The following is a 15,405-nucleotide window of genomic DNA, read 5'->3' as shown; positions in this document are numbered from 1 at the left end:
CAAGGCAAATGCCGCTGTGCTATCTCTCCGGGCCCTATAAGGTGTTTTTTTGTGGGGTATGTGGGACACACCTACCTGATGGTGCTCAGAGGTTACTCCTGGCTTTGTGTTCAGATTGGAGTGGCCGGATAGATAGCATGGAGGTAGGGCATTTGCCTTGCATACAGAAGGACGTTGGTTTGAATCCTGGCATCACATATGGTCCCCTGAGCCTGCCAGGAGCAGGCTCTGATTTCTGAGCATAGATCGCAGCCTGTTGTGACCCAAAAACAAAAACAAAAACACACAAAAGAAATCGCTCCTGGAAGGCTCAGGGGACCATACTGGATGCTGGAGATTGAACCCTAGTTAGTCTGGGATTGCAAACACCCCTACTGCTGTGCTATTGTTCCAGACCCTGTAGAGTGCTTGTGATAGAACCCAGTTCTGGCCTTGTGTGGCACATGCATTACCCATTTTGTTCTCTTTGACCCCAGTTTGCATATTTTTAAAACCATTCTCATACTTTACCAGGAAAGATGTATTATATATTATATAGAGGGTACCATTTTATTTGTGGAAGTTCTTTTCTTTTTTTGGCTTTGATTCTTTCCTTTCTTTAATTTTCTTAATTTTATTATTTTAAATCAGTTTTTATTTATTATTTTTATAATATTTTTTATTTATTTAAAGAAAATGCATCACATAGTTGACATATCTGATCATAATACATTTGTTTCAGGAAGACCAAAAGCAACATGATTAAAAACAAATAGAAAATTGAAAGAAAAACTAAAGAGATGGAAGAGAAAGGAAAGAAAAATTCAGTTGCAAGTATATTTTTGAAAATTATTGAAACACCAATGAACTCATTAAAGCACTAGCAGAAAGTTTAGTAAACTCTTCTTTTTTTAAAGGATAAGAGTTAAAAAATACAGTAGGGGCCAGAGAGATAGCATGGAGAAGAGGCATTTGCCTTGCATGCATAAGGACAGTGGTTCAAATCCCGGCATCTTATATGATCCCCTGAGCCTGCCAGGACCGATTTCTGAGCACAGCCGGGTGTGACCCAAAAACAAAACAAAACAAAAACAGTAAAAATGGTGTGAATGGCAATTGTTGTTAAGTTTCCATAGGCCCAGCAAAATATGGCAAAATATAGGGGGAATGGAAAGGAAAAGCCTTGGCCTAAATACAAGGAGACCTTACCTCTGAAGTTTTCTGGCATAAAACCGACTCTGGGCTCCAGAGTCCAACCCCTGAATCATTCTCTGCGGTCTTGGTAAAATTTTTTCGCACATTCGCTGTTATTGCTGTCAGGTTTCTGTAGTTAAAGATTCTGGTTTCTGTGCATCTCCTTCATTGAAGTCTGTATGATGTCGGGCATCTTCTACTTTCATCTCACCATTAGAGGGCAATTCGAGAGCCCTGCCCTGCAAGCAGGTTGTTGCTGTTGCTTAGTCGTCTGGGTGTTAAGAGAATCTTCCTTCCTTCCTTCTTTCCTTCCTTCCTTCCTTCCTTCCTTCCTTCCTTCCTTCCTTCCTTCCTTCCTTCCTTCCTTCCTTCCTTCCTTCCTTCCTTCCTTCCTTCCTTCCTTCCTTCCTTCCTTCCTCCCTCCCTCCCTCCCTCCCTCCCTCCCTTCCTCCCTTCCTCCCTCCCCCTCTCTCTCTTCCTTTCCTTCCTTCCTTCCTTCCTTCCTTCCTTCCTTCCTTCCTTCCTTCCTTCCTTCCTTCCTTCCTTCCTTCCTTCCTTCCTTCCTTCCTTCCTTCCTCCCTCCCTCCCTCTCTCTTTCTTCCTTTCTTCCTTTCTTCCTTTCTTTCTTCCTTTCTTTCTTCCCTTCCTTCCTTCCTTCCTTCCTTCCTTCCTTCCTTCCTTCCTTCCTTCCTTCCTTCCTTCCTTCCTTCCTTCCTTCCTTCCTTCCGTCATACCTCCCTTCCTACCTTCCTTCCGTGTTGCTCCCGCCGGACCGCCCTCCCTCCCTCCCGCCCTCCCTCCTTCCTTCCTCTCTCTCTCTCTCTCTCTCTCTCTCTCTCTCTCTCTCTCTCTCTCTCTTTCTCTTTTCTTTTTTCTCTTTTTGGTTTTTGGGCCACACCCGGCGGTGCTCAGGGGTTACTCCTGGCTGTCTGCTCAGAAATAGCTCCTGGCAGGCACAGGGGACCATATGGGACACCGGGATTTGAACCAACCACCTTAGGTCGTGGATCGGCTGCTTGCAAGGCAAATGCCACAGTGCTATTTCTTCGGGCCCTCCCCTCCCCTCCTCTCTTGTCTTTTCTTCTTTTCTTTACAGGAGTAATATCTGACAGAGCCAGGAGTAAGTAACTCTTGAGTCTGCTAGGTGTGGCCTCAAATAAAAAAAAAAAGATTAAGGGAACCCTCTTTGGAGTGAGTTGATGCCAGGGCAACAACCAGTAGGGTCTTCCCTAGTAGAGGTTTGCTTCCTGGTTATGTTATATAGACAATTGTGGTTGTTTCTGTAGATGGTATCCATGGTTCAAGGATGTATGGGCAATGCCCATTCTTTTTTTTTGTTTTTTTGTTTTTTGGGCCACACCCGGCAGTGCTCAGGAGTTACTCCTGGCTGTCTACTCAGAAATAGCTCCTGGCAGGCACGGGGAACCATATGGGACACTGGGATTCGAACCAACCACCTTAGGTCCTGGATTGGCTGATTGCAAGGCAAACACCGCTGTGCTATCTCTCCAGGCCCCAATGCCCATTCTTAAAGTCATTATGACCATGTTTAGGGTTTAAGGCCCCACTGCATTGCAGTTATTTGTGGAAATTCTAAAAACAATTTGTTGGAAAATTTGAGCCCTGAGAGTTGTGGGCCTGTGCTCAGTAAATCTAAATGATTGGCCGTTGATAAGTTTTTTTTTGGGAGGGCCCACATCTGGCGATACTCAGTCTTTACTCCTGTCCCTGTGCTTAGAAATCTCTACTGGCAGGCTTGGGGGCCAGGAATCGAACCCAGGTCCATCTCGGATTGGCTGCATGTAAGGCAAATTCTCTACCACTGTGCTATCACTCTGGCCCCATTCTTTTTGTTTGTTTGTTTGTTTTTGGGTCACACCCTACAGCACTCAAGAGTTACTCCTGGCTCAGAAATTGCTCCTGGCAGGCTCGGGGTATCATATGGGATGCCGGGATCCGAACCGCAAACGCCTTACCTACATGCTATCTCTCTGGCCCCTGTGGCCCCATTCTTTCCTTTTTCCTTTTTTTTTTTTTTGGTTCTTGAATCAAATGGCTTCACACATGCAAGGCACTGTAGGCTCCTGGCTCCTTATTTTTTGATCTGATCTTGACAGTTATAAATAATTTATGTATTTTTGTTTTATCTGATGTAAGCAGATAGTAATATTTACATTGATGACTAAAGATTCAAGAGATTTTTGCTTTGCTCTTTTTGTATTAGAGTTCTGATAGGATTACTGATTTTTGATATAAATCTGCTGTTCTCAAAAAAATAATTTTATTTGGGGCCGGAGTGATAGCACAGTGGTAAGGTAGTGGTAGGGTTGTTGCCTTGCACTTAGCCAACCTGGGATGGACTTGGGTTCAATCCCTGGCATCCCGTATGACCCCTGAGTTTGTCAGAAACGATTTCTGAGTGCAGAGGCAGGAATAACCCCTGAATGCCACCAGATGTGGCCCAACCCCCTCCCCCCAATATACATGAATATTATTTGCATTTAGCAACAGTTTTGTTTACGTTTGGGTCACACCCTGCTGCGCTCAGGAGTTACTCCTGGTGGCAAGCTCAGGGGACCATATGGGATGCCAGGAATCGAAAGGTAGCATGCAAGGCAAACGTCTTACTGCTGTGCTATCTCTCCGGCCCCAACAGTTTTTTTTTTTTTTTTTAAATTTATTTATGTTTTTTGGTGGTGGTGGAAGCATGTGCTCAACTACATCATTAGCCCAGTTGCCAGATTCTGAGATCATTAAGCAGGGTAGAGGGAATGGAGTGGTAGCCTTGTTTGCCTTGCACGAGGCTGACCCAGGACAGACCTCGGTTTGATCCCCAGTGTCCCATATGGTCTCTTAAGCCAGGAGCAATTTCTGAGCACATAGCCAGGAGTAATTCCTGAAAGTCATCAGCAGGTGTGGCCCAAGAAAAAACAAAAACAAAAAAAAGAAGCAGGGTAGAGGCTGGAGAGATAGCACAGTAGTAAGGCATTTGCCTTGCATGCTGCCAACCTGGGATGGCCCCTGTTCGATTCCTGGCATCCCATATGGTCCCCTGAGTTTGCCAAGAGCGATTTCTGAGCACCAAGTCAGGAGTAACACCTTGAGTATTGCTGGGTGTGGCACCAAAACCAATCAATCAATCAATCAATTTAAAAAAGAAAAAGAATGGGCCAGAGAGATAGCATGGAGATAGGGTCTTTGCCTTGCATGCAGAAGGACGTGGTTCAAATCCCGCCATCTCATTCGGTCCCTGGAGCCTGCCAGGAACAATTTTTGAGCTTAGAGCCAGGAGTAACTCCTGAGCGCTGCTGGGTGTGACCCAAAAACCAAAAAAAAGAAAAAGAAAAGAAAAAGAAGCTGGATAAAAAGCAGAGCAGTCTGATTTGAAAACTATGGAGGCCTTGAAGGCATTCTTTTTTTTTTGAGGGGGAGGGGACACACCAGCTATGCTTAGAGGTCACTTCTGGCTCTGCACTTAAGGAGTTACTCCTGATGACCTTGGATCCATCTGAGTTGCCTGGGCTTTAACCTGGTTGAGGTGTGCAGGTAAATGCCCCCGTTTTATGGCTCTAGCCCATGCCATTAAAAACATTTTTTTTTCCTTTTGGCATTTTGGACCTTACCTTGCATTTCTCAGGGTTTACTCCTGGTTCTGTGTTCTGGGATCACTCCTGGCAGTGCTCATGGGAACATATAGATTGCTGAGGATTGAACCTAATCATCCTATGCAAGGTAAGTAAGGTAAGTGCCCCTCTACTATGGTTCTAGTCTCATCTTTGAGCTATTATGAACATTAGAAATACTTTGTTTTTGGTGGGGGATGGGAGGGATATAATTGTATTTAAAGAAGAAAATGGAAAAGAAATACCCTGCAAGAGTAGTGCATATGGGGGTCTTGAGGAGGATACCTTATCTGGTGGACCGTTATTTCCAAGAGGTCTTTTCCTTCCTCCTCTTATGGGGGTGTTGAATTTTGTTATGTATGTTTTCAAGGAGACATTTCAGATGGAGTTGGTTTTATAAGATACCTCCTGTACAACACATTATAGGTTTTCTACCCCAGTGAGATTAAAATGTTACATAATTTGAATATATACATTTCAGAGATATAGATGGAAGTCAGTTATGTTTTTCTTTTACTATGTTTAATTAAATTTTTATTTACTTTTTATTTTTGATCTATACCTGGAGGTGCTTTGTGTTCTGGGACAGTGTCAGGGATGGAACCCAGGCTGCCTTAATGCAAAGCATGTGCTCCAGGTTAAGCTATCTCTCTAGTCCATGTATTTTAATTTCTTTCTTTGTGACTGGGTGGGAACTCAGATTTGGCAATTCTCAGGGGATTATTCCTGGATCTGCACTCAGGGATTACATTTAGTAGAATTCAGGGGATCTTATATGTGCTAGGGATTGAATCCAGCTCAGATGGGCACAGGGCAAATGCTTTACCTGCTGTACTGTCTAAATACTAAATATAGACCCATATATTTAATTCTCAAGTTAATTGCAAATGTATTTATTTGTATTAAATAATATATGTTAATGTTGAAATACCTCTTTCCCACTTAAGTCTCCTGAGGCAGTTTTATTCAGACATTTCATATTTGTAGTACCAATGACTTATCATTTAGTTAAAAAAAAAAAACATTAGGAGGCTGGATTGATAGCACAGCAGGTTTACCTTGCTGAGTGGTTGACCTGGATTCAATCCCCAGTATCTCATATGGTTTGCCAGGAGTGATTTCTGAGTACAGAGGGAGTGCTGTTGACTGTGTCCCTCCCCCAAATAAAAAACATGAATTCATGCTAAAAATTAAAAAAGAAAACCATTGGAAATGTTTCCTAGGGGTTGGAGTGATTACACAGCTGATACGGTGTTTGCTTTGCATACAGCCAACCTGGGTTCAATCCCAGGCATCCCATAATGTCCCCTGAGCCTGCCAGGAGTGATTTCTGAGTGCAGACTCAGGAGTAACCTGTGTGCTGTTTGTTGTGGACCCAAAATTAAAAAATTTCCCAGTATTACTTGGGAGCCCAGAAGCTGCTCTGAGCAGTACTTGATCTGGCAGTACCAAATTTGTACTCTGTGGTGCCCACCATTTCTCCAGCTCCCCAAGGCCTCATTTTTCCTTGGGAACATTTCTTATCTCTTTTTGGTTTATGTCATTATCATAGAGATTGTACTCTTGCCTTGCACAGTTGTCCTGGATTTAATCACTGGCACCACATATGGTCCCCCCAACCCTAAGAGTGATCCATGAATACCAGGTATGACCATAAAACCAAATAACAAGAAGTTAGTCATAAATGACCACATACTATATATGCAATTTCTATTGTCTACATTAACTATATTTATATAAATGGATATACTAGGTTGTTAGTGATTGGACATGATTGAATATGAATTTTATTTTGTAGTAATAAATTAACATTGATTATGGTGATGGTGCAAAACTGATTAAAATTGTTGTATTGTGTGCTTGAGTAAATTATATGATTTGTGAATTATGTATGATCAAAATTTATACAAAACACTACAACTAAGGGGAAGAGGAGGTTGTGGAACTGGGGGTAGTTTATTGATTGGTGATGAATAGTGACAAGATATATTATGATATGTTATTGTATGTTAGGTCACACCTTATTTGATATAAAGACTTTGTTTTTTTTTTTGTTTTGTTTGTTTGTTGTTTTTTTTTTTTTGTGCCACACGCGTTTGATGCTCAGCCTCAGAAATTGCCCCTGACTTGGGCAAACCACATGGGACGGGATCAAACCATGTCCTTCCTTGGCTAGCGCTTGCAAGGCAGACCCTTACCTCTAGCGCCACCCAAGACTTGTTTTTTTTTTGGGTCCACACCCGGTGGCACCAGAAATTGCTCCTGGCATGCTTAGGGAACCATATGGGATGCTTAGGATCAAACCCCGGTCTGGTATCTAGAGCAAGGCAAACACCCTACCGTCCAACCCTTGTGCTGTCCTCCAGACCTCCAATACAAAGACTTCTGACCTATCTCCCTCCACCCTTCACCCATGGCTTTTGAAATGTAAAAATCCACCCAGATTACTTTAGCTCCTTGTAGGTACTTTGTTACTGGACCCGCCCTCAGCCTGCAGGTTTATTGAATGGAATAAAAGTTGTTGATTTGGAGGACTCTGGACCAGGTGGTTGAAAGCACTCCTACTCCAAATTATTCACTTTTTTTTTTTGTATTTTGGGTCAAACCTGGCGGCGTGTGTGATACCTGCTCTGTGCTCTGAAGTCACTTCTGGTAAGATCGGGGTACCATGTGGGATGCCAGGATTTGAACTACCACCAATCCTGAGTCGACTGCGTGCAAGGCAAATGCCCTACCACTGTGCTATTGCACTGACCCCCAAATTCTTCACTTTTAAGCTTAGACTGATTTATTTCCCTCAGCCACCCTGCTGCAGACCCATTTTCCTGGGTTGGATTACAGCGTGTGGGCCCTAACAGTGGTAAGAAACTTATTTTGTAAACCAAAATTATCTGAGTTAAATTTTTTTTTTTGGCCATACCTGGCGATGCTCAGGGGTTACTCCTGGCTGTCTGCTCAGAAATAGCTCCTGGCAGGCACAGGGGACCATATGGGACACCGGGAATTGAACCAACCACCTTTGGTCCTGGATCGGCTGCTTGCAAGGCAAACCCGCTGTGCTATCTCTCCGGGCCCTATCTGAGTTAAATTAAGAAAATACAGAGTGGGGCCTGAGTGATAGTACAGCGGTAGTGTGTTTGCTTTGCACGAGGCCGACCCAGGGATTCCTGGCATCCCATGTGGTCCCCTGAGCCTGCCAGGAGCGATTCCTGAGTGCAGAGTCAGGAGTAACTCTGAGCACCTCTGGTGTGACCCAAAAACAAAGGAAAAAAAGAAAATACAGAGCGAAGGCCTGGAAGATTGTCCTGTGGCCGACTGTCTTTGCCAGGGAAGTCAAGTACAAGGTTGTGAATTCAGTTTGGTTCCACCTAGAAGTGCTGTGGCCTCCTCCGGGCTTTTCTGTTTGAAGTCCCTAGTGACAGACAACTTGACTTGGAGAATGACTTAATGACTTAGAAATGCCCAGGGATAACCTGAGGTCCTGGGTCCCATCCTCAGTGACATTTACCTGCCAGGTGGTAGGAATCTACCTATATCACTGTCTCACATCTTCATCAAGGATAAATGAAATTAATTTCTCTCTCTCTCTCTTTTTCTCTCTCTCTCAGTCTCACATCTTCAGCAAGAAGGAAAAATGAAATTAATCTCTCTCTCTGTCTCATATCTTCAGCAAAAAGGAGAAATGAAATTAATCTCTCTCTGTCTCACATCTTCAGCAAGAAGGAGAAATGAAATTAATCTCTCTCTCTCTCACACACACACACACACAGAGAGAAAGGGGGAGAGAGAGAGAGAGGAGAGAGAGGAGAGAGAGAAGAGAGAGAGGAGAGAGAGGGGAGAGAGAGAGAGAGAGAGAGAGAGAGAGAGAGAGGAGAGAGAGAGAGAGAGAGAAGAGAGAAACACAATGGAAAGGATTCAAACAGCACTGTTGAACTTTGACCGGTAATGCACAGACTTGTGGAACACCAGACTCATTGTTGAGACCTGATTGATCATAGAGTTGTTTTACTGTGGTGCTTTATTGCCTTTTACAGGACTGATGAGTAAGACTCATCTTCTTGGAGCTTTGGAATTGGGCATTGTTTACCAATTATTTTATCTGATCCCCTATTTTACTGAGAAAAATGGAACTTCAGATAATGCAATGATTTACTCAAGTTGCAGTTAATTAGTGGCAGCCAGGGATTTATGATCTGCTCAGAGAGGCAAGTAAACAACAGTAATAGAGAATGGAAGGGATTAATAGCAAGTGAAACTGTAGGTATTGTGCTGTGTAAAATAAAGGGAGGGAAGGTCATTCTGATGACTAACCAAAAGAATTTTCACAGAGGCCATGATGTGAGGTTATAGTCTGCTAAACAGACCCCAGTGTCAGGTAGGGTGTGAGATGGCTCGAATGTCTCTGAGTACTTGTGGAGGTTAGCAGGTTATAGAAGGTGGGTCATGTGGAATAGTCATAAGGCTCTAAAAAGATAAAGTTAGGTGACTCTTGGCTTTGTTTGTTTTTGGGCTAGGAAATAGGGCTCAAAGAGTAGAACATGTACCTTGCATGGGCTCGACTCTGACACTTGGACCATGCCTAGCTCAGATCACTTTCAGCTATAGTCTTCATAGTTCACAGACTGAGGTCACCTGCAAAGTCTGCACACTCTGCCTCACTCTCGGTCAGAATTGGGAATTTTTAAAATGTGGTTCTAATTATAAGAGACGTAAGACTAACTACTAGCCGACACTAAGTAACCGAACCTTTATTAAGATAACATGACTGAGTCTGAAAAATTCCTGTCAGGTTACATCCCAGGCTAGCGCGGACAAGGCAGATGCCTTACTGCGTGCACCACCGCTGCGCCCCCACCTTTTGGGTACAAATAACTTTTTTTTTTGGGGGGGGATCATACCCAGCAACGTTCAGGTTACTCCTGGTTCTATGCTCAGAAATCGCTCCTGGCAGGCTCGGAGGACCATATGGGATGTCGGGACTCAAACCACTGTCCATCTGCATGCAAGGCTAACGCCCTACCTCCATGCTATCTCTCCGGCCTCCAAATAACATTTTTTTAATTAAAAATTTTTTTTGGGGGGGCTGGAGAGATGGCATGGAGGTAAGGTGTTTACCTTGAATGCAGAAGGTTGGTGGTTTGAATCCTGGCATCCCATATGGTCCCCTGAGACTGCTGAGTGTGACCCAAACAAACAAACAAAATTTTTTTGGCCACAATCGGCAGTGTTCAGGGGTCACTACTACCTCTACGCTCAGAAATTGCTCCTGGCAGGCTTGGGTGACCATATGATCCTGGGTTGGCTCAGTGCAAGGCACATGCCCTATGCCTGTGCTATCTCTCTTTGCCCCGACTTCTCTTTGCTTTTCTTGCTGGTTTGCCAAGTACGGCCAGCAGTGACTTTTGAGCTCTGCCAGGTAAGATACAAAATCAATCGAACAAACAAAAACAAAAACAAAACCAAAACAAGATAAAACAGTGCTTTTCATTATTATCTTCTTTGGTCACACCAGATGGTGTTGCAGACTTACTCCTGGCTCTTTGCTCAGAGGACAATTTGTGGTGCAAGGCCAGTACCTTATCAACTGTACTATCTATTTCCTCAAGTTCAGAATTTTTTTACAAGACATACTGCAGTTGGAAATGTTGGAGAAGATATGATTCAAAGTGGTTTAGAGCTAGTGAAATTGGGCTAGAGCTATAATACAGCAGGAAGGAATTTGCAATCGCATATGATCAACCTGGTTTGTTCTTTGGTACTCCATATGGTCTGCCAGGTATGATCCCTAGACACAGAGACAGAAGTAAGTCCTAATTATTGCCAGGTGTGGCCCCAAAACAAAAAATAATAGTGGGGGGTCGGAGCATTAGTACAGTGGGTAGGACATTGGCCTTGTACACGAACCAGACTGACCCAGGTTTGATCCTTGGTATCCCATATGGCTCTTCAAGCCTTCCAGGAGAGATTTCTTTTTTTTTTTTTTTTTGATTTTTGGGCCACACCCGGTGGTGCTCAGGGGTTACTCCTGGCTGTCTGCTCAGAAATAGCTCTTGGCAGGCACGGGGGACCATATGGGACACCGGGATTTGAGCCAACCACCTTTGGTCCTGGATTGGCTGCTTGCAAGGCAAACACTGCTGTGCTATCTCTCCAGACCCCCAGGAGAGATTTCTGAGTTTAGAGCCAGGAATAACCCCTGGGAGCCATTTGGGTGGCCCAACCATATATATATATATGGTTGAAATAGTTGTATCATAGTCATTTTATTGAATATTATAATATTATAATAACAAGCAATTCAGATAATTGTCTTGATGTGTTAGACAACCTAGGAAGACATTTTCTTGGCAATTACATACCCAGCCCTATCGTTCCTTCTGAAAAAGGAGGAAGCTTAGTTCATTTTTATGTTTTAGTCAACAAATGAGAGATCTGAAGTGTGCGATGGACTTTTAAAACAGCACTACCCACCAGCACTTTTGTATGATGCTGCAGCTATTTTGCAAATACTATCCAGTATGCTAGCAGTGAGTCAGCTTGTGAGTACTTCAGAAATGGCTAATGTGACTGGGGAACTAAAATTATAATTTCTTTTTTGTTTTTGGGCCACACCCAGTGATGCTCAGGGCTAGCTTCTGGTTCTGGGCTCAGGGATTACTCATGGAAGGCTCAGAGGATCATATACAATGGCAGAGATTGCATCTAGGTGGCTGTGTGGAAGGCAAGCCTTCCTCAAAATCTCAAGTTTTTCCTTCCTTCCTTCCTTCCTTCCTTCCTTCCTTCCTTCCTTCCTTCCTTCCTTCCTTCCTTCCTTCCTTCCTTCCTTCCTTCCTTCCTTCCTTCCTTCCTTCCTTCCTTCCTTCCTTCCTTCCTTCCTTCCTTCCTTCCTTCCTTCCTTCCTTCCTTCCTTCCTTCCCTCCCTCCCTCCCTCCCTCCCTCCCTCCCTCCCTCCCTCCCTCCCTCCCTCCCTCCCTCCCTCCCCCCCCTCCCTTAGGTCTTGTGTCGGCTGCTTGCAAGACAAACACTGCTGTGCTATCTCTCCGCGGCCCCCCCCCCCCCCCCAGCGATTTCTAAGCACAGAGCCAGGAATAATCCCAGAGTGTGTCCCAACCCCGCCAAAAGAAAATTACTTCTGGCAGGCTAGGGGGCCAGATTGGTTGCATGCAAGGCATATACTCTACCACTGTGCTATTGTTCCAGCCCCCTAATTTTATGTATTTTTTATTTTTTTGGTTTTTGGGCCTCGGCTATACTCAGGAGTTATTCTGCACTCACATGTCACTCCTGGTGGTGCTCGAGAATCGAAATCAGGTTGGCCATATACTAGGCAAACACCCTGCCTGCTGTGCTATTATTCTGGTCCCCTAATGTATTTGTTATTAAAGTTCATTTAGATTTAAATTATCACCCATGTCAGTAGCCATGATATTGAACAGAGCAGCTAGAGAACATACACTTGTAATCAAGGCTGGCTCAGACCCTTGTTTCTTGCCCATCTTTGTATTTAAAATACATTGAATTAATTTATGATGTAAATAAATGCAAATGTAAATGAATTTCCTTTTGTTTCTGTTTTTGGGCCACACCCAGCAGTGTTTATGGTCCTACTTCTGGCTGTATGCTCAGGTATCACTTCTGGTGCTACATAGGAATTGATTCTGGGGAATCCAATTCAGGTTGGCCACTGACAAGGTTATTCTCTTTCTCCCACATTTTTCAAAAGTTAATATGTCTCAGTGTTTACTTTATTCTCTATCATAACACAATCAGTGCATATTATATGTGTTTCCTTATAATGCATTCTTTCTTGGAATATACTTAAGCTTTTTTTTTTTTGTTTTTGGTTTTTGGGTCACACCCGGCAGCGCTCAGGGGTTACTCCTGGCTCTAAGCTCAGAAATCGCTCCTGGCAGGCTTGGGGGACCATATGGGATGCCGGGATTCGAATGGCCATCCTCTGCTTGCAAGGCCAACGCTTTACCTTCATGTTATCTCTCCAGTCCCTTAAGCATATTTTTTTTACTCTTATACATTTCTGAATTTAGTCTGTTTCACTGTAACACTCAAAAGCTATGGTTCAGTTTTTAGTATGTGGAAGGGAAATTAGGACTGAGAATTGAGATTCATTATAGTAGATTCTTTTGACACTTAACATCAATATAAGAGTTGTCATTGTTCTTTGTTCCACTTACACAATTACTTAAAAATCCCTTTTCCTTCCTCCAGTATTTTAAATCCAGAAACTAGATAAGAAAGACATTTATTTATTTTGTAAATTGCAAATGTGGGTGAAACTGAGAAAGGATTTTAAAAAAAGAGAATGCCTAGTTCTTTTCCCAGAGGCCAACACACAATTATGGCTTAACTGAAAGACTTACAAGTAAAATTAATTATGGTCTTCATGAAATAATGGAATAATGAAAGTGTTGTGTGTTGAACTTTAGTTAGGGTGTAGAGCAGGGGTTTTGGCTGGCTGTTTAAATGGGAGCCTTCTTCGTGGGAAGGCTTCCTGTGGTTAGCCGGTGAGATGACATGGTTTTATTTTATTTGGGGGGGTCACACCCAGCAGCATTCAGGGGATATTCCTGACTCTACGCTCATAAATTGTTGCTGGCAGGCTTGGGAGACCATATGGGATGCCCGGATTCGAGCCACTGTCCTTCTGCATGCGTTTGCCCTATCTCCATGCTATCTCTCTGGCCCGACATGGTTTTATTTTATTTTTGCTGTTGATGTAGTGGAAGTCTCATGACCCAATTTGAGCAACACTGACACAGGAAATAATCCACACAAGATTAGGGAGATAAGACAAGTTCAGGAACTTCCACCACAAGCTATCTGCAAACAGACAAAAGGTATGTATGGCAGGTAGACAGGCTGTGAGACCGAAAACCTGATGAAGTCTCTCTGACCCAAGGTTTTCTTTTGGGGAGAGGGTCATGCCCGGTGGTGCTCAGGGGTTACTCCAGAGGATTATTGTGCTCAGAAATCACTCCTGGTAGGCACAGGGGACCATATGGGATGCCAGGATTTGAGCCACTTGCTGTGTGTAAGGCAAACACTCTACTGTTGCATTATCTTTCCGACCCTGACCCGCAGTGTTTATTGGGAAGAGTAGGACCGCCCCAATGGGTGAAAAACAGGTAGGGAAGGTTTGGGGGCCAATCCAGAGGTACTTCCCTTCCAGGGGGACATGCACATGCAAAGAATTATCCTTAATGAAGAACCAGGGGCCCGAGATATAGTATGGAGTTAGAGCATTTGCCTTGCATGCAGAAGGACGGTGGTTCGAATCCCAGCATCCCATATGGTCCCCCCGAGCCTGCCAGGAGTGCTTTCTGAGCGTAGAGCCAGGAGTAACCCCTGAGCGCTGCCGGGTATGACCAAAAACCAAAAACCAGTTACTTCAACAATATATGGTGCCAACATGCTAAGTGTGGGCTCCAGCCCTTTGAGAGCTGTCTCTCTGTTCTGGTTTCCTGTTTTTTTTTCTTCTTCCCCTCTTTGGGCTATACCGTGCTTAGGGTTTACTATTGGTTCTGTGCTCAGGAGCCACTTCTGAGGATTTTGAAGGACCATATGTAGTGTCAGGCATTGAAATCAGGTCAGTACAGTTTCATGCCTCTCTTTTTTACTTTTTTTTTTTGGTTTTTGGGCCATACGCGGTGACATTCAGGGCTTTCTCCTGGCTATGCACTCAGAAAGTGCTCCTTGCTTGGGGGACCATATGGTATGCTGGGAGTTTGAACCGGGGTTCGTAGTAGGCTAGAGTGCACAAGGCAGGCGCCTTATTGCTTGAGCCACTGCTCCAGCCCCAATCTTTTATTTTTTATTTATTTTTATTTTTTTTTGGTCACACCGGCAGTGCTCAGGGGTTACCAGGGTGACCTTTCTTTCACTAGTATCCCCAGTTTCCCACATGCCTCATTACAGGCACAAACACATTTAATTTACATTGTATTGTTTGCTATAACACAAATACAAATAGAATTGGGCCAGAGTGGTGGCGCAGTGGTAGGTTGTTTGCTTTGCACGTGGCTGATCTATGATGGACTGCAGCTCGATTCTCCGATGACCCATATGGTCCATATGGTTTCCCCTTGCCAGGAGCACTTTCTGAGCACATAGCCAGCAATAACCCCTGAACGTCACTGCGTGTGACCCAAAAGCCAAAAAAATGAAAAGGACATTTTGCTTTGAGTTATTTTATGTATTCTGGATATAAGTACTATTATCAGTTAAGTATTTTTTCTATTAACTATTCTTTATAACTGTGCCCTTAATGATAACTTTTTTTTGGGGGGTTTGGATCACACCCAGCAGCGCTCAGGGGTTCCTCCTGGCTCTACACTCAGAAATTGCTCCTGGCAGGCTTGGGGGACCATACGGGATGCCGGGATTCAAACTACTGTCCTGCATGCAAGGCAAACGCCCTACCTCCATGCTATCTCTCCGGCTCCCTAAGAATGTGGGTGGTATAGGTACTATTTCTGGTGCTATTTATTTGAGGTATACACTTTAAAATTACAGCATTAAACTAAATTATCAATATTAATATTTTACAGTTATAGCACCCTGGAATTTTAAATTACAGTTTTGCTACATTTTG

This window comes from Suncus etruscus, chromosome 1 (genome assembly GCF_024139225.1).
Source record: "Suncus etruscus isolate mSunEtr1 chromosome 1, mSunEtr1.pri.cur, whole genome shotgun sequence".
Classification (NCBI taxonomy): Eukaryota; Metazoa; Chordata; class Mammalia; order Eulipotyphla; family Soricidae; genus Suncus; species Suncus etruscus.
Note: the sequence above shows the minus strand (reverse complement) of the source record.